The sequence below is a fragment of the Ambystoma mexicanum genome, chromosome 5q (assembly GCF_040938575.1).
Source record: "Ambystoma mexicanum isolate Mex_15411 chromosome 5q, UKY_AmexF1_1, whole genome shotgun sequence".
Lineage (NCBI taxonomy): Eukaryota > Metazoa > Chordata > Amphibia > Caudata > Ambystomatidae > Ambystoma > Ambystoma mexicanum.
In genome coordinates, this window is record NC_090933.1 from 204465294 (window position 1) to 204486036 (window position 20743).

Genomic DNA, 20743 nt, shown 5'->3' on the forward strand with positions numbered 1-20743 from the left:
CAGCTCCGTTGAGGCACTGTGCTCTGAATAGGATCTACAATGTTCTCACGTTTTTTCTGAGCACGCGTTTTCGGTGATGACGTTGTAGTCACAGGCAACGCACTTTGTTGAGGACTGTTAGACATGATTTCTGCGCCTCACAACTCGCCAAACAGCCAAACAGTGATGTCCACAGCCCTTTGCTCCTTAGGGCTTAGTGCTGCAAGGGCAGCGGAGGCGGCCTTTTGTACCAGGTAACCAGGTTAAATGTTAAACGTACAGGCACACGCACCTCCAATTCTCCAGTTTTTTCTGAGCACGTGTTTTCGGTGATGACGTTGTAGTCGCAGGCAACGCACTTTGTTGAGGGCTGTTAGACATGATTTCTGCGCCTCGCAACTCGCCAAACAGCCAAACAGTGATGTCCACAGCCCTTTGCTCCTTAGGGCTTAGTGCCGCAAGGGCAGCGGAGGCGGCCTTTTGTACCAGGTGACCAGATTAAATGTTAAAGGTACAGGCACACGCACCTCCAATTCTCCAGTTCTCCTCCAGGTAGGGTCAGTGCACTCGCCACAGCCAAACAGTGATGTCCACAGCCCTTTGCTCCTCAGGGCTTAGCGCTGCAAGGTCGGCGGAGGTGGCCTTTTGTACCAGGTGACCAGATTAAATGTTAAAGGTACAGGCACACACACCTCCAATTCTCAGTAAGTAGGGGATTTACAGGTTTCTGTTCCAGTGAGGAGGATCAACAGAAACAGTGAGATTTAAAGAAGTCGTAAGCATAGGTAAGTTTCTTAAAGATGGTTGAGCATTCAAAAGCCAATGGAAAGCTTCTGAGAAGAGGAGGAACATAGTTTTTCAGTTATAGATTAAGAAAGCCAAGAGATGTAATGGGTGGGAGGCAGAAGAATCAGATTTTGTTTTTGTGGCTAGGCAAAGATGAATGAAGAAGGCAGAAAAGGTGTCTAATGGCAGAAAGATGTGGATGTGTGAGAAGGATGTAGAGTGGAGGATGGCATCGGCAAAATAAAAAATAAGGTAGGAAGAGGTGTAAAAGGAATGCTTGAGAGCATGAGAAAAGCAGGGATGGAAGATTAATAATTGCTATGGGAAAGGATAAGGGATTTGAGGTTAAATGGTGAGTTAGGCTGGTTGGAGAAGAGGAAAAACGCCAAAGTAGGTATAGGCTGGATGAAACGGAGAGAGAGGGCAGGAGAAGGGAAATTTAGTGGCACTGCGTGGTCTAGATTGACAAAAAAAGTGAGGTCAGATAGTGAGTGGGTGATATCAGAGAATGAGTGGACTGAGAGAGACAAAGGTGGGTTAGGAATAGAGAGGTGCAGGAAGTATGGGTGAGTGTCAAAATCAGCCCGTAGAGGGATGGAGGTAAGTGATTGCAATAATAGGGTGTGAGATAAGTTAGGCACAGCAATGGAATCAGCAGGGTGAACAAGGTAAGAACAGAAGAGAGGTCAATGGGCCTCATTACACAGTAGGCAGTAAGGGTTTACCGGTACCAGTATTTTAACGGTACTAGTAAACCCTTACCGCCTTACTACGAGGTCCCTTTGCGGGTTGGAGAATTTAACGCCTGCTTTTTGCAGGCGTTAAAAACCAACCCGCAAAGGGACCAGGGAGCTAGTTACGGTACCGCAATTTGCGGTGCCGTAATTAGCACCTTCCCCATTCCCATTATGCCCTATGGGTCGAAAATGGGAATGGGGAAGGGCAATGGGGGAAGTGTAAAATGTATAGCGGGGGACAAACAAGCAAAATCTCAAAAGCTTGCGTTACAAAATGCAAGCAAGTGGGCTTTGTAATTTTGTAATTCAAGCTTTTGGAATTCGGTATTACATTGTAGATCCATTTAAATCAGCAGTATGATCATCAGTGAAAATCCAGGCAAAGATAGGTGAGGCCAAAGATAGGACCTGTACAGTTTGTCAATACACGTATCAGCTTTCAATACAAACTATAAAGCAGATCATCATGAAGCTGAACAAGATGCCCTAGTAGACTGCAACTACGTTTTACTGCGACCACATTCTGAAGCTGAATCCACCTTCTCTTTAAACAGCTCAGTACCTCCAGCCAAAATCCCTGTTTCCGACATCCTCATCAGCTTTCCCAGAAGAAAGCTATGCTATCATATCTCTGTTTCCCTGCATCCTCACTAGTGCCCAGCTGCCTGAAAATCCATCCTGTCAACCTCAAGCATCAAAACCTGTGCAGCATTCTCCACCTGCCTACACGCCCATCCAGTAGAACACATATCCAACTTCAAAGAGTTGAAAAACAAGCAAAGCCTACACTGTAAATACAGCTGGGTCCCAAAAGAAATAACTGATCAAATGTGCCCCTTTTTTGCATATAAAACATATTTTTCTCAGCAAACAATTGTAAAATATTATTTATTAGCAATACACATTAAATCTGATGTTATGAGTTTTGATTATTCAGGAGATTCCTTAGCCCAAAGATAAGTCCAGAAAATAAACAGCAGAAGTATGAACACATTCGAAATGTCTTTTGCTCCTATTTCCTCATGCAAGAGAAAACATTGCGTGGGTTTAGAGACTCTCAACAGTATCCTAAAGAAATCATTGTACTTACATCGCAATGTATGTATGCACCTTAAACCTGCTAATTCATCCCTACATGGGAAATGGCAACAGGATTAGTGAGATAAATGCAATGGGCCTCATTACGACCCAGGTGGAAAACCATGGTTCTAATAGCACCATGGTCCATGCCAGTAACTTACTGACTCCGCCATGGAGAAAGGGGGAATTACCACCCCATTACAAGGATAGTGGGGCGGTAGTTCCCCCTTCCTCCATGGCCCTTCCCCATTCCCATTTTTGCCCCATAGGGCTGAATGGGAATGGGGAAGGCGCTAAGTACGGTACCGCAAATTGCGGTCCCCTTCTTAGCACCAAGGTCCCTTTGCGGGTCCCTACTTTAACGGCTGGTGTAGACCAGCTGTTAAGGTCGGGTCCCGCAAAGGGACCTCGTAATCAGGCACTAATGGGTTAACGGCGCCGCAGCCTTTTACGGCACCGTTAACCCATAGCGCCAGGGTCGTAATGAGGCTGAATGAATTGCATTAAGATGATAGATGACCATGATAATTGCCAAATCAAAAATATCGTTTTATTAGTTGGACAATACCTATATTGTAAGTCCAAGTTAGCACATTGTTTAAATTGACCCCTAAATAATTAAAAACAAGCTCACATTGCTTTTTCTGTTTATCCCACTCACATTTTGGATTTTTGCTTTCCACCCCCTTCGAAAAAAAATTGGCATTTAATTTGTGACTTTTCTCTCCAAATCTCTGTCTTGCATGTTGGCCAGGTTGGGAGGCAGAAAAACACATAATCTATAGCGAATGTCCCTCCCCGACTCAATATTACACAGGTGAGAAGCGTTACTAAGGCAACGATACTGCACAAATCCCAGGCATGTACAGTAGGAGATGGACACAATTTAAGTGGAAGATGGCACAAGCAAAACCAAGTCAATGGGCCTCATTACGAGTAGGGCAGTAAGGGATACCGGGCACCGGTAAGGAGACCGCTGCCAGGTATCCCTTACCGCCCTACTACGAGTTCCCTTAGCGGGTCCCTCCTTTAACACCTGGTCTGACCAGGCATTATGGACGGGGCCCCTTAAGGGACTTCAGAGCTAATAACGGTAACGCAATTTGCGGTACCATTATTAGTGCCTTCCCCATTCCCATTTGAGCCTTATGGGGGCTCAAATGGGAATGGGGAATGGCTTTTCCAATGGTGAATTACCGGTTCCGCAAAGGTCGGACTACACCGGTAAGTCCCCATTGAACCATACCGGAGCCGGACCCGTTATTGGAGGCAGTCATGGCGCAAACAGCGCCATGACTACCTCCAATCTCGGAATGAGGCCCAATGTTGCAACATGTGCATGCATTAGACACGCAGCAAATATACACTCACCATGAAGAAACCACACAGTAGGTCAAATATGCATTTAGACATGAAGAATGCTAAAATGGCATCCATAAAGACATGAAGAATACTAACACAAGCAAGATATAAGGTGAATGCAACATACATGTAATGGGAATATAGCTCACTAATGTAGAACTGTAATAGTAAGGGACAGCCATCTTTTCCAAAATGGAAGCCAAAGCACACTTTCAAAATGATAAAAGGCCTCAAAACTTCACCAGAATTAAAGATGCTTGAATCATAGAGCTTGTGTAGCTAGCAACCCAAGCAAAGGTTACTGAGAAATTTGAGATGGTTTGAATACTGTAGAAAAGGAATTTGAGAATGATTCCCAGGGTAAGCATAATACTCTTGTCTAATTACAGTTTGAAAAAGCACAACCGACCATTGTGAACCAGGTGCTAGCGAGTCATAAATCCAAGAAGACCCCGTAAGGAATAACTCAACGGTTTCTGCAGTGTTAAAAGGAACATAACTCTCACACTAATATTAGCAAAAGTCAGAAGAAATGCTGGGTGAAATAATTTCAAATGCGGTTTCATCACAAGTGACCCATAACTGAAGAACACTGTCTATTCATTAGCAACTACACAGATAGGATGCCTGCCTCACTCCTCACACATCTTCCCAGACTCAAGACACTGCATAAGGGTAACTACAAAGAAATGAATCTGGCTCATGCCTATGACAAATGAATGGCATCTTCTTTAATTGAAAGAGAGCAGTCTGTGGACCTCTCTCCCCCTACTTCTGTCTGGCTCATGTATTGATGGCCTGTCAGTATCTCAAGGTTGGTCAGTACGAAGCCAACCAATCAAAACCCCCAATGTTAAACCACTCAGTACATATTAGACTAACTAATAATATATTGTAGAAGGGATGTCTTTTATTGTTATCAATTTAAAGTGGTTTCAGGAGGAACCAGCAGATTTTTGTTATACAATCAGAGGTTTATCCCCTACAGAATGTGTATGTAGTTGTCCTTATTAAAAAAGCCCTTCACCCTGTAGGTGTTGGTATTGTGTGATGCTAATTATGACAAAAGATCGACTTAAAAGCTGTTGTTTTTGATAAGTGTGCTGAGATCTTCAAAATGTGTATGCTTGTATGCTGTCCCTGCTTTATTTTGATGTAAATAAAGCTGGAGTTGCCTGGAATATTGTCTATTTCTGTTATCGTTTTTGGCTTGATCTAATACCAGAACTCCAGGGTCATTTTGGGGACTTCTCAGGCCATATTTACCAATGGTAGCAGAGGTTATGGTTCATTAGAGTCCTCAAATTGTCAATGACTCCCATCCATACATGGCCCAAAAACTACATAGGTGACCTGTGGAGAGCGGAGCATCACCCGTAACTGAAACACGGTCAACAGGAGCCCCCTTGGAGAAAATTCCTATGCATCCTGCAGGATGCCCAGTAGGGTGCTCAACAGCTGGCTGTTAGGATAGACTCAATACCGAAGACCCTTAATGGATACATAGATAAGTAAGTATGACAAAGACCTTGCAAAACGAGGAGAGGGGACTGTTTTGTATGCTGGGGAAGTGTAATGAAGTGAAAAGATTGAAGATGAAAAGAGCTTCTGGGAATGCCCAGGAAAGATCAAGTGGTACACCTCATTATGGGAAAATAATAAAGAGAAGGATAATCTCACCAGGACTTGGACAGACTGACACAGTGTATTTATTTGTGTAGTAGTTGCTGGCACCAGCCTCATGTTGTAAGACAGTTTAGGTTTTGTGAAAAGTGAAATTATTGAGCACATTTGTGTATTTTCAGGAGTACGTGAAGTTGTGGTGTGGACCAAGGAGTGTGGTTCAGTGTAATGTGAGCAAGGTGGGGCTGCTTGGGGTGAGTGGCAGGTATGGTGTGTCACTCGGAAGGTCTGGAGTAAAAAGCAAGGTGGGGCTGTTCAGGTTGGGTGACATCAGTGGTGCTACTCTGAAACATTGGATGATACAGAAGACATGGTCTCAGAAAGAGGCATAGACGTATTAGGTGCAAAAGGAGTATTGTTGGGGAAGAGTGTGAAAGGGAGGTAAATGAAGGTGAGATATAATTGAAATAACAGATCTGGTAGGTGGTGGTAAGATTAATTGTGTTGTATCATCATGGGAGACACTCTCATTATCCACCTGTGCAAAGCATTACCAACGGTACAAGGACAAAATCCTTAAGTACCACACCCAATGGGTTCGGGACACTGCAGGCAAAATGTTTATGGCTTGACCGCAGGAGTACACGCATTGAAACAGTACTGCAACACATGGGCACCTATTTTTAGGCCGTGTATAAAGTGAAACTAGCTATTCTGGAATTGTGGAAAATGTATGGGAAGGAGGCAGAGGAGCCACCCATGAATGAATGGAGACTTAATCAGAATGACAAAGTGAGCATAGCACCCACAGCTCCTCTCCCACCACCCCAGAGTAACACAGAGGTTATATCCATTGCAGGAGTTGAAAGCTGTGGCAGAGTACACTAATACAACATATGCACCCCCATGTACAGTAGTGAAGACATGATAAGTGGTGAAAACTAAAAAGCAAAGGCCAGTGTCCACACACGTGGAACATGACAAGCATGCAAGTTACAGGCTAGACTGACAGAGGAGCTTCAGAGAGAAAGATGAAGGCAGGACAATAAGGATGCAATGGGGATCGTGATGAATGAATGGGTAGGAGGACAAATACAGCTCAATTTAGATGGAAATGGTATGGATGACTTTAAAGAAACAGAAAGGGAAGTCAGAAAAAGGCATGAGAAAGAAGATGAGGAAAAGGACTGGCAGGAGAGAGAAAGACAGTGGAAAAGAGAGAAGAGAGAGTAAGAAAGAGGAAATGAAGAAGAATAGGGAAGAGAAAAGAAGTGAGAGGCAGACATAGAAAGGGAGAAGAGATGAGAAGAAGAAAGAGACAGGGGGACAAATAAATGCTTTAGGGAAAGAGAAAAGCAAAAGGAGGAAGAGAGGGGCAGAGAAATACTGTGAGGGATAGAAACAAGTAGAGAGAGGCAAAGAAAAGAAGTTGATGATATTATTAGGAGACTTACGCTCCCAGATAAAGAGAGAGACCAGAGACAAGAGCAGAGAGAGAGAGAGAGAGAGAGAGAGAGAGAGAGAGAGAGAGAGAGGGAGAGAGGGAGAGAGAGAGGAGATTTGAAAGATGTCATAATGGAGTGGAGGAGATTCTTAAAATCATACTCTTCCAGATCAGGGAGAAGAAGAGGCCATACAGAGATGGGTTGGCAATTTTTAAAGAAGCAGAAGGGATGAGCCCAGCAGAATGATCTGGGAGTAGGAAAGAGTCTCTGCATGATGTAGGCAGGAATGTAGTTGAGGAAGTAATGAGTGGAACATATAAGATGAAATATTAGACTTTGAAGACAGAGAAGATGATGAAGGGGATGAGAGTAACGATACTATGTTTGAAGATGAAGAGAGGGAGGGAAGCAAAGAGGACGAGGCTGCATGAGCCCCTTCTACAAGCATAGGTATATGGTATAGGGTAGGGAAAGAGATAGCATGGTTAGATTTGCCAGAGCCTATTGCATATTCCAGGTGCACGAAAGCATGATCAAATAGTTCAGAAGAGAAAACACCATAGTAAACAAACTAAGTGTTCTACCAGGACAGAAGAGAATTAGTATGACAAATGCAGTGACAAAGACAAAGGGTACAGCGCTGCTCCGACAAGGCTCTGGGTTTACACAGTTCCCCTTACTAGTGAAATGGGGAGGACTGCATCAATATATTCTGTGGCTGCAAATGGACAAAAACTATTTGGTTTGTAAACTCCAGCAATGACATCAGGGGCAGGTAAATGGATTTCTGAATTAGAGAGAGTGACAGCTGCGATTAACTTAGCAGTAGGTGACATAAAAAAGCTTGCCTGCTGCCATTTAGGAAAGTGATGAGATGAAATTTGGACATGAGCAAGCTATCCTGAAGTGATGGCCAAAAATGCTAACCATGAAGGAGCACCATTTAATAACTGTTGAGTTAACATATGGAGGGCACTTAGAGTTCAGTACCCAGATTTGTGAGGCATGAGCGCTTATGACCCATAAAGTGAGATCAGACGTTGCATATTCAGGCAAATTCAAGAAAAGTGGAGGATAGAAATGAGATGAACCTTTGAACAAACATATAACAATCTCTTATCACATATTATGCAAGGGGCTTCCTGAGCATGTGCAAATACAATTGAAGATTGAAGAAGATTGTGGGAATAGAAGCAAAGCTATGGGCAGAAATTCAACTGACGATCATTCATGATTGTCATTTAAAACATGAAAAAGATAGAAAGAAAAATGAGGACAGAAAGATTGAGGAAGCAAGATTAGTTCACAAAAAGCTGTTGAATTTCTCAATGGAAGGGTTAGTATTGACAAGTGGAGGGGCAGGCTTTAACGTACAACAGGTATGGGCAGCAGCAAATTGAAATTTCGCAGGAAGGGGAGAGTATAATTATTTTCCACAAGGGCGACAATTTGCATCCAGGCGTTGAGGGTTTGAATTTAAGGCCCTGCAAAGAGGAGGGATTAATCGGGGGCAACCCGGATTTGGGGGACAGACACAGCAATGTTAGACATGTGGGAAGATGGGGCACATTTCATGCCAATGTAGAAGTAGGGGAGGGATGCAACAGACCTGGCAAGGAGCTGATCCCAGAGGGGGGACAGCTTACCTCCCAGTGCATAGCACAGTGTGACCTGAATATAATGCCCAAGATCACATGCAGTGTCAGGCACAAGCACCACAAATCCAACAGACGCAACAGGGGATACCACCCCAAACACAGCTAGCACCAATGCATACACAGCAAGCCCTGATGCAAATACTGCATGCACCAACACAGGCACCAGCCCAACAGAATGCAGTGACACCATGGAACGTGAACATATTACCACAAGCACCAACCCCTAGAATAGGGAGTGTGACACTAGTGGGAGGGAATCAATTTACCAACACAGGACTGGATATTTAACCCCAATAGGACTGCCCACAGAAAGACTTGATGTGTTCCATCTTATCATTTACACCAGACCCACACGAGGTACTGAGAGTTGGGTAATCGACAAAACATTTTCCTTTAAAAGTAGATACGGGGAGGCTCGATCCTGTGCTAGGGAAGGGAAATTCTCATGTCCGGCATTGCCATGAACGTACAAGGAATTTCTGCGGTGACAACTATGGTTCCTTTTACAGACACTTTACCTATTACTATTGGAGAACATGACATATCCATGCCATTATTGTATTCCCGCAAGACATCAGTTAACATATTGGGGAGAGACTTAATGAGCAGACTAAACATGACAATTTCATTCAATGACCAGGGGATAATATGTTCCATTACAGGGATTCATTATGTGAATGCACACAAATTCATAACAGCATTTAATGGCCATAAAGCACAAATGGGTGTGCCATTACACCCGGAAGTACTTCTTTACAGAGTAAAAATATTATTAGCATGACTTCCAAGAATACAAAACAGAGTATTGTGATTACCCAGAGAATGATTGTTTTGACCACAAGTACCTATGGACGAGGAATTAGGGCAGACAATCACAATTGAAGTGGAAGATGAAATAGTGAGAGAGGATGCAGTAGTTTTACACAGAGCTGATGAGGAAGGGATCAACTGGAGAACAGTGATAACTCTTGATGAAGATCTAGGCTGGACTACTGTAACAGCCTCTTTCTCAATCTGCCTTCCTCTACTCTCTGCCCTATGCAACTAATCCAGAACATGACTGCAAGACTTATCCTTGGCTTCAAGCCCAGGGACTGTATCTCTCCAGCCCTGAAATCTCTCCACTGGCTCCCGGTGGCTGCAAGGCTCAAGTTCAAGATCCTCTGCATTGTCCACAAGGCTTTCTGGGGCCTGGGCCCGCATTACATTCAACACTCACTTCCCAAATACCTTCCTTCTCGAGCCCTTTACTCTGCTGCCTCCAACTCTCTGAGAGTCAGGCGCTTCTCCATGCAGAGATTAGAGGGCAGATAACTTTCCTCTGTAGGTGCATCACTATGGAACAGCTACCTCCCCCTCTCAAACTTGAGCCGGACCACCTGAAGTTGCGGATGCTGCTAAAACATTCCTTTACTCCTCTGCTTTTCCTCCCTCTGTCCCTCCCCTGTTGGCCTTCCTGTCTGCTGTGCTGACTTGTTGCTGGGCTACCCTCAGTGTCTCACTGGGTACCTGGCTCCTCCTTACTGGTCTCCCCTGCACTACTTCCAGGCCTCTCATGCACTAGGGGCTGTAACTGTAGCCTCTACAGTTCCCTGCCTCCTTGCATTTACCCAGAGCTGCGTTGTCCTGGCTGCACTTCTCAGAGCAATGCTGCCCTGTTTTCACTTTCACCTTCCCCCCTCTGTGCTTCTCCCATCCCCTTCCCCTGTATTTTGCAGACTGCACTTGCATGATCTGAATGACACAAGGCCTAGTAAGATTGTTTGTTCTTGTCCTCCCTCCGTACCCTCCCTTATCTTGTTGCCCCTTGAACACATGAGTACAGGCACATTATAAATGACATATCATATCATATGATGAAGGGCATCAACTGACTGACTTGTTTACAGATGATGATTCAGATGACGAGATGATGTTTAACATAAGCCTTACTTACAAGTTAAAAATTGAAAACAGGGACATCCCCCAGAGAATGTCACTAGTAAAATGGGTCCCATCTTTCTCCAGGAAGATTATGGACCAGCAGGCCATATGACATTGGTCTGTTGAAAGGAGTGGGGCAGTCAAAATTAAATAAAAGCAACAAGATATTTTACCTTGAGTAAGACAATACCCCATGTCAAAGGAAGCTGACAAAGGTATCTATGACACCATTGCTGCCCTGGTGCGGCAAGGGATATTAGTGCCGCCAGTATCCCGATGTAACATGGAATAGTACCCAGTGATATAAGCAACAGGGGGCCTTGGAGTTTTAGCCCCCTGAACAATATTGTAGATGCAGAATTCCCATTGGTTCTAAACCCGGCGATAAAATTGTGTAACATTCCATCCAAAGCTAAATATTTCAAAGTGATTGAATTAAAGAATTCTTTCTTTTCGAACCCATTGCATTCAGAGTCCCAGTATTTGACCTTGTTTACCTATCGCAGGATCAAGTTGAAACATACTTGTTTGCCCCAGGGGTATTGCGAGTCACCCTCAGTTTTCCGCCTAGTACTTCAGATGTACTTGGGAAACGTCCAACTTGACAGTAAAGTGATACAATATGTAGATGACATTCTCGTGTGTAGCATGACAGACGAAGCATGCAGAAGGGACTCAATAAAACTAATGACAGTACTGGCAGAAAAAGGGTATATGTTTGACAAAGAGAAAATGTAATATTGCCAGTAAGAAGTCATATACACAGGCTAGTTAATATCCCAACAAGAAGTGAAAATGACACCTGAAAGAACAGAATCAATAATGAAAACATCCAGGCCAGAGACAGTGAAAGGATTACAGCATTTTATAAAAGCCTTTGTTATGATTGCAGGGCATGGGTCTTTGATTACAGTACATATGTAAGGCCCCTTCTAAAAAGACTTACAGAAACACAGAGAGAAAACTGTGGCATAGTTGGGACAGGCGAGATGATAGATACATTTGATGAATTGAAACTAGCAATCAGCCCAGTTTCCGTGTTAGGGATCCGGGATTCCAATGTAGAATTATTTCTATTTTCCCGTTCAAATGGAATAGTGATGTCAGCTGTCCTCATGCAGAAAATGATCATGGGTCAAAAAACACCAGCATTCTTTAGTGGGATATTAGATCCAGTAATCAACAGTCATTAGCCATGTCAGCATGCATTGGCCGCAGCAGCCTTTCTGATGTGACAATGGGCTACACAGTTACATTATATGTTGAGCATGCCCTATTTGCTTTCCTTGACAAGCCCAAACACACATTGACCCCACAGAGAGCCACCGGGCATGAAATAATTATATCTAACCCATTGATTAAAATTGTACGGTGCTGAGCATTAAACCCAGACAGATTCATAGCAGTAAAAGTAAATGAAGGAGGTAACATGCATGATAGCACTAACTACACTGAATACTATGATGAGCTACCACATGTTTAAAAAATACTCTAGGAGGGGGACAATTCTTTTCATTGATGGGTCATTGTCAATGGAGCAGGACGTGGCCAAAGGCATACTGGGATAGCAGTAGTGAAAGCAGAACTGAATGACAGCTATGAGACAGTGACAAGTGTGAGATTGCAATCGCATTTCTAGGAGCATGAAGCAGAATTGCTAGCGCTGATTTTGGAAATTGAAGTATATTCTGGACGCTGCCTAGGTGATGCCTAGGTGATGTCAACAGTACACACAGGGCTGTCATGGTGGAAGAGGTGTGGCTTCTTATGCGCAGACGACATGCAGGTGAAGCATGCACCGCTATTGGACAGGCACATCAACACACTCCAAATCCCATCAGCTATCTCAGCAACAAGGCTGCCGATCTTGAAGCAAAAAGAGAAACATATTTTTCTGAAATATCGGAGGTTGTGGCTGCACCAAACAAATACACACATGTACACAATATGGTAATGAAGGATTTTAATACACTATCGATAACACAGATTACTGAACTGCAGAGAAGAGCATCAACAGAAGAGCAAGAGTTATGGAAATGAAGGTGGTGCTCATTGTCCCCCACAGATGCAGTGTGGTGGCAGGATAGCACCAGGAAACCAGTTATGCCTCTAGGGGTGCTGAAAGTAGCACTATACCATTTACACCATCCAGCACACACATTGAGAGAATCCCTTGCAGTTTTGATTTCGGTGGACTGATTTGTCCCGAACTTGTCAAAAAAACGTCAAAACGTCAAAACGTGCTGCAAATTTCATCCTAAATTCTCTGACATGACAGCAATTAACTGCTGGACACACTTTGTAAACAGTGAGAGGAGCAATACCCCATCCTACTGAACCATTTAAGCATTTGCATATCGAATATGTAGATGTGCCTCCAATTTGTAATGGCTACAAGTATATGCTAGTAGTTGTATGTCCCTTTTCCTGGTGGATTGAAGCCGTACTATGCACACATATGGATGTCACATGTGCTGCAAAGTTTCTCACACATGAGGTTTTCCCAAGGTGGAGTGTATGTGAAGTGCTCCGATCTGACAATGGACCACATTTTGTAAATTAAGTATTTGAGCACATCACTATTCTGTTATATATTAAGCACATATTTTCATCTGCTTACCACCCACAAGTGAACAGAATCTGTGAGCGCCTCAACAGCCTCCAAAAGGAGCATATTACCAAACTAAAAGTGACACTCAAAGAAGGTTGGCACCATTGCCTTCCTTTAGCTTTATTTTCATTAAGCAATCACCCAGGCTCAGACCACCACCTAACTCAACATCAGCTGGTGATGTGACACCATAGGCACACGCCCCTTGCTCCTCCCACTCAAGCTCAAACTGATGCAGAAAGTACTGCAACTGTGTTAGGTCAGAAAATGCATAATTATTTGACAGCTATGATGGATTCTTTTAAATGTATGTCTCGACAGCTTCGAGCATGGCAGGGGGAGTCAAAGAAGAGTGATGAAGAAAATGAACAAATTGATCCAGAAATGCTGCAGAAGCCACCAGTCTTGTTCCCTGGTGACTAGGTCCTATGCAAGCCATGTTTTGATGGACCTGTAGGATTTTTGTTATATCTCTGGTTACCTTAACGACTTGCAACAGCATGCTTCTAAAACATGGAGAATTAGCTTGCTGCAATAACTTTTGTATTTGGGGTCCTCTTCGGTTACAATCCCAGACTTAGTGCAGCGCTGAAAACACAATCCTCTATATGGTTAAAGAAAACGTACACACAATGATAGGCCACACATGTTTTTATAATAGTGCCCTTTGGCAGTTATCTGGATTTTTTTCAAATGGAACAGGAGCCAAACACGGTTTATCAAAAAACAATAAGGAAAACCTAGAATAAATTACAACCCTCATATAAACGTGAATAGACATTAGTATAATGCAAACGTAGCTGTCTCTTTTCAACCGATAATAACATAGAGCATTTCCCATTTTATGCATACTTGAACATCTCAGCAAATGCAAAGAAAACACTCTGACCTCCCACAAGAGAAATTGGTAAGCAATGCAGAGTTATTTGGGTAACTTTGGAAGACTCTGGGTGATTACGCAATCCTGCAAATGACTGATTGCGCACAGAGAACAAGCAGCTATATTCTATTGCATGAAAAGAATGATGTCATACTTTTAAAGTATCTTTCTAATTATGTCACTCTTATGCTTACCATGAGCTTTATAAGTGGTATGCCTATGTCACTGACAGAAAGACTCAGTCTCTGCATCACACAGACGCTGGGCTCCCGTTGGCCACTGTATTCAGTTCATTGAAGGACACCTTCCTTTGTCTCCTGTAGACTCCCAGCACTCAGCAGCCTGACTCATTCTCAGATCACCTCACATGCTTTCCACACCACCCTGAACTCTCCAATGTCCCCTCTTCTTTCTCAAATCTTTTCTTGATTCCTTTTTCTTCCTAGATAAGGCCCTTCCTGTCCACTCTCTCTCCCTTTTAAAGCCTTCTCTCTGCCAATCTACTATTCTTATACCTTCCTAAACAAAGTGTATTATTTCCCAGACCTTGCCATGATGTCACCCATCAATCAGACACCTCCCCTAGCATGGTAGCATGGCCAGGTCATCGGTAATTTTCCAGAAGTCTTTTTGTTTTTTTAGTTTTTTTATCACCTTTCTACAGCATTGATTCTCCTGGCCCGGATAAACATGCAACATTACCATCCTGCTTTTCCTGCTCAAAAAATGAGTTTTCCCAGATAACTGAATTCTGCAGATTCATCATGCCCTGAGCCTCTCATCCACACACCTTGGATTGGTTTCAATTTTTACATGTTATTTTCTAAGCCATCATCCACAGTCTGCACCTGCAGTTTGCACTGTGGGCTATTGCCTAGGCTAACCCTACTCTAATAACTAATTAGATTAGTTGGGTTAAGATTGAAGGTTAATCGGTTAGTGCTTGGTATTTAGTATGTTAATTGTTAGCCTAAACTGTCATGCTGTGCTATGCCACGCTATCCTATTCAATCCATTACAGCTGTGCTATGCTCGCACCTTTCTTGATTGTTTGATTCTCACCAGTGTCTCACATGAGAGCTAAGCCACACACAACGGCTGCAATACCATCACCATTTGTAACTGGCATGTACTTTCCATAGCTGATGAAGAGGAGAGAAAATGCCAGACGCAGTCCATGGTGAGAAGCAATCGGAAGCAAGAAGAATTAAACACATTGGTTCTTTTAGAGACACACAGACATTTTTGCAAACATCAATTCAAATACGCAAGCATAGAATACGTGTGATAAGAAGGAAGAGCAAATGCTTTCTATAACAATCATATTTGTTCATGGTTTTATTCTATTTGATGAACACCTATCTCTTTTTAGGAGTGTGGAACATACCTCTCACTGTAATGCTGTTTAATATGAAGGCCTATTTTATTTTTGAAAGACTCTTTCTTGCCATATTAACACCATTTATTCTGTGACTTCTTGCTCCTTGAAGAAACTAAAAAACGACTTCCTATTGGTGGAAATAATTACTTTGCAATGGATATCAAAAAATATGTTCCCTTATGAAGATTGCAACATAAAAACAAAAGCTATGATGGATGATCTTTGGAAAAAAATAAGGTGATGCAATACATATTAGAAGGCCAGAATAAAGCAGAAGTTAAGGTAACAGGCCATGAACTATTGAAGTGCACACATGCTACAGAGAGAAAAAGGCATGGAACACCTGGGATCTGACAAAGACCCCAATAATTAATACATGGACATGTATTTGCCTCAGAAAATTAGGTTGAATGAATGATGGGGTGCAAAGCACAAGCACTGACAGTACCAGGAGAGATGGTGCAAACTGCACATTTTGCATACTTCAAAAAATGGACTGAAAATTCCACATGGGTGGAAGATAAAGCAGGCCCTCCACTCATTTACCTATAAGAAATGACACCTGATGTTTTAAGAATACTGTCCCAGTAAAGTTGGGAGAAAACAAGTGGTGCAAACGTATTTTCAAGGTGCCACGAATGGAAATAGGCACTGCTGTTTTAATGGACCACTATTGTCCCTGTGGTTCCAGAGCCTATATGCCGCTCCCTCCAAATTGGTGAGGGCTGTGCTCCCTGGTGGTAATAAGTACACGAGCCATACTAGTACCTAAAAGTGAAGAACATGTTAGTGATTTCCCCTGAATGAATGCACCCCTAAGAAACAAAAGGTCCCTTACCCGTAAGCGCAGTAAACGGGAAAACTATTTTTTGCTAAATCAATGGAGGCCTATGATGGCATCTCAGCAGTGCCTCCAACTTGTCGGGGAGTTTCTCCCGGGGTCGGCTGGGCCGTCCGCGGACCTCCGGGCTGGGAGGCCCCAACTCCTCCCATGTTTCCCAAAAATGAGTATGAGACACACGCAAGAAGCAAGGTGGTTCTGCTGTTTATTGAACAACGGCAGGGATGGGTCTAGGATTGTACACGTCCGTCCAGACTCTCAAAGATCGTGGGGCTCGCAGGCCCTTTTTGTCTCAGTATGACGTGCTACTTGCATCACCTGGGAAAGTTAACGAAAAACCTATCGCCTCTCTGGATTGGTTCCTCGAGTGATAGGGTTAGTATAGCATACATATAGAGAACATTATTAGTGGTTGAGGGTCAGTCAGGTGGTACATTTGGGTTGTCCCTTCTATTAGATACTTGAAAATTGTTACACGAAAACCCCTAATGATTGGCTAATGTTAGTGGCGTCAGTGATGAGTGCCCCCATGTTCTGATTGGTCCACTCCCGAGCCCCCCAGCCTGGGACCATCGTTGTTCCCAGCTCGCGGTGTACCTGTCACTCGCAACAATATGTAACTATGTGTTCGTGCAGACAATGCGCGGATTTGCTCATAGGCCTGAGAGCAGACCATTCCCATCGCTGTAGGTGTCCATTGGGTCATTTCATTATTGCAGCCTGTGTCCCAGACGTGGGACCCAGGCGACTTCTCCCTCGTGGGTCTGGCACCTTGTCAGGTTGGCTTGGTCACGTGAGGAGAGACCGTGGCTGAGGCAGAATTCTGCACATTTAAAGTTGTATTTGCTTCTGTGTGCTTGGCTTTGCTTACAGGTGTGACCTTGGCGTCGGCTGGTAGCATACGAGTCGCAACATCGCTCCCTTGGCTGTCAACTCTCGCTGGGCTCGTTCTGCATGGTCAGCACTTGTACTCTTGTTTGTTCAGTGTTCATGGCGGCTCTTGTTTGCGGCCTACTTGGGCCTGGTTCATATGTGGGGATGTGTAATGCACGGCACCTGTGTTGCGGTGCAACATGGCTTCATAAGCAGTATCATGTCTTGGTTATATTCTCATCACGATGCAAGGGTCGGGAGAAGCGTCAGCAAGCGTGTAAGCGAGTGCTCTGTGCGTCTTGCGTTTCTGCATTTCGGAAAATCTATGTGAAAAATAATAAAGATGCGCGTCAGTGGGTGTGTCCGTCACCTACGTCATAGCACTGATTATATTCTTCGTGTGGGTTGGTGTGTGAGTGTCCAGTGTGCATGGTGGCACGTATGTTCTTGGCAGTTGGCTAGGTCGTCATGGCATCTCTAACGATGTGGGTGCTTGTTGTTGAGGTCTTAGTTGAGTTCATCCATGCCGCAGGTGTCGGCTTGAGTAGGGCAGGCTGGTGGGCACATCCGTATGTTCTTGAACCAGGGTATTTGGTCGTCTGGTAGATAGGCAAATTCATCTTGTGGCGGGTGTCTGGGCCGCGATCCTCTGGGCCAGGGTCGAGAGGAGATTGGGGGGAGTCTTTTCTCCCATTCTCCCACTTCACCAGATGATCATAACTTGTTCAGTAGGGCTAGGGGGGAATGTTAAGAAGCAGATAAACACTAAATCTATAGCTACTGCCTCTTCCTTGACCCAATATTGCACAGATAAGAAGCGTTACTCACTAAGAGCACCATACCACCCAAATCCTAGGCAGGTACAGCGGGATATGGACACAAATTTAGTTGAAGATGGCTCAAGCAGAACCAAGCCAATGTTTCGACATTACATGTGCATGCATTAGACACAAGTCAAAAAAGCACTCACCATGAAGAAACCGCACATTAAGTCAAATATGCATTCATATGTCAAATATGATAACATGGCATCCATAAAGACATGAAGAATACTAACATAAACAATATATAAGTTGAATGCAACATAAATGACACGCAAATATAGTTCACTAATATAGAAATGCAGTAGTAATTGGCTGTCATTTTTTCCAAAATGGAAGCCACAGCACACTGTCAAGTTAATAAAATGCCTCAAGACTTAATGAGAATTTAAGATGCTTAAATCATAGTAACCCAGATCTGTGCAGAATTCATATGGTAGTTAGCGACCCAAGGCAAGGTTACAGAGAAATTAGGGAGGTTCTGAATGCTGCAGGAAAGGCACAAGGTAATGATTCCCAGGGTAAGAAGACAACTCCTGTCTAATTAAGGTTTGATAGAGCACAACCGACCATTGTGAGAAAGGTGCAAGTGAATCACAAATCCAAGAAGTCCCCATAATTAATAACCAAGGGTCTCCACAGTGGTAAAAGGAACCATAACACTCACACTAATATTTTCGAAAATCTTAATAAATAAAGGGTCAAATAATTCCCAACGCGGTATCATCACATGTGACAAATTATTGAAGAACACTGTCTAATCATTAGCAACTACACAGATAGGACACCTGCCTCCCTCTTCACACATATTCCCAGACACGAGACATTGCGCAAGGCTAACTATGAAGAAATAACTCTGGCTCGTGGCCTAGGAATGAGGGATGGTATCTTCTTTAATTGGAAGGAAAGCAGTCCATGGACATCTCACCCTCTACTCCTGTCTGACTCATGTCTTGATGACCTGTCCGTTGCTCAAGATTGGTAAGTATAAAGCCACCAATCAAAACCCCTGATGTTAGGCCACCCAGTTGGTATTAGACTAACCAATAAAATATTGTAGAAGTGATGTCTTTTATTGTTATCAATTTAGACAGAGGTGGTATCAAGAGGAGCTTTCAGATTGTTGTTATCCAATCAGAGGTTTAACCCTTAGATAATGTGTATTGTGAAGACATCATGAAGTAATACACAGACAAAATACTTAAGGTTCAAACTAAATATATGTATTAACGTAAATGTCAGGATGTTAGAAGCCCTAACTTGCCCTATGCTAAGGCGGGATTTCCCTACCTGAACGAAACTAAGGAAACTCTTAGTTAAAAGAGTTGAAATTAAATATCCTTCTTAGTCCAAAACCTGATCTTGCCGTAACCACTGAAATTAACCAATGTGTTGGGATGTTACTAAAAAAAAGAAATAGTGTTCAACTCAAAGTTCTGAACCTCTTCCATCTCCCAGCTTTCGTTCAGCTCTCCTTCCCTAAGTGCAAGCAATGTCCACAAAAGTTTCAAGATTACCTATCTCACATTCAAGGCAATACAGTTCAAAAACACTCCTCATGGTTCTCTTCCCCAATTTCCAGACAGCACAGTTAAAAAACCAATGAAGTCTTCAGGCTTCATTCTCAAGACAACAAATGCAGTTCCTCAAGTCTCAGTGCTACCTTCCCCAAGACTTCATCTCCGCCAAGTTTGTGTCAGCCTTTTCAAAAGTGTAAAGCAACTCAAGGTCAATCTGACCCTCCTTCTGGTTTGCCGCAACAGTTCACTCGCAATGATTCTCCTCGGTTTGTTTCAAAATGTCTTTGATTTTTCCTCATTCAGGGCTCATTGGTTTAAGTGCAGTTATCAGACCAAACAGTCCACCCATCAGAGGTTGCACACCCAGGATCCTTAGGTTCTGCAGCCCACTCAGGTACTTCAGCACTTGCCTCTGTGCACAAAGTCACCTTTACTTAATTCCTCTTTGTTGACCTCTTGGCTTTATATGCAGTTTTACGCTTCTCCTTGTCAACTTCTTTGTTCTGCTATCAAGTGTCACACACCTCTTGTCAGTTTTTGGCTTTGCAATACTGCATTCACTCATAAATGTTCACTTTGTGAGGTGTTTGTTTATGCCCCACCTTTCAATTACACTGTTTCACACGTACGCCCCTTTTTTCAGTAGTGTGTTTTCACATGGGCACTTTAGCAGTCCTTTGATATTTACTTTGGCCATAAAGTTGTATTACATTGAGTACTTAGTATGTAATATGACTAATTTCAAGGTTCCATTCAGTTCGGAATTCAATATAAATTTGGTGTATTAACTTTAAAAGACTTTTACTTGTTTCCGGTCTGTATGGAGTGCCCAAGTGCTTCTCTAACACTCACCAACTCTCTGCGTCTCCTTCTGATGGCCTTCGTAGTTTCCTCACTGCTTCCGAGGCAAGCGGGCCACCCGTTATGAGCCATGCTCGCATGCCAGGCATTTTCTTCTGCACACCGGCAATGAAAGAGGTTTCTCTTTGGACACGGACAGTGTCCCCTCTCTCCCTGGTTTGCACCCAGCTCCTGCTGCTTCTCTCAATTCTAGAGGTTCCCACACCTGTGGCAATGCCACAGCCCACTTGTCTTGGGCAACACAAGTTCCCTGAGGTATCTGCCGGTATTCTGGCTCCTGCTCCAGTCCGTCCAGGGCTAAGTCTGCATGGAAAGGGTCCCCTGCTGGTCTCTCCTATGCAGGCCTCCCTGTTGCTCTCCCC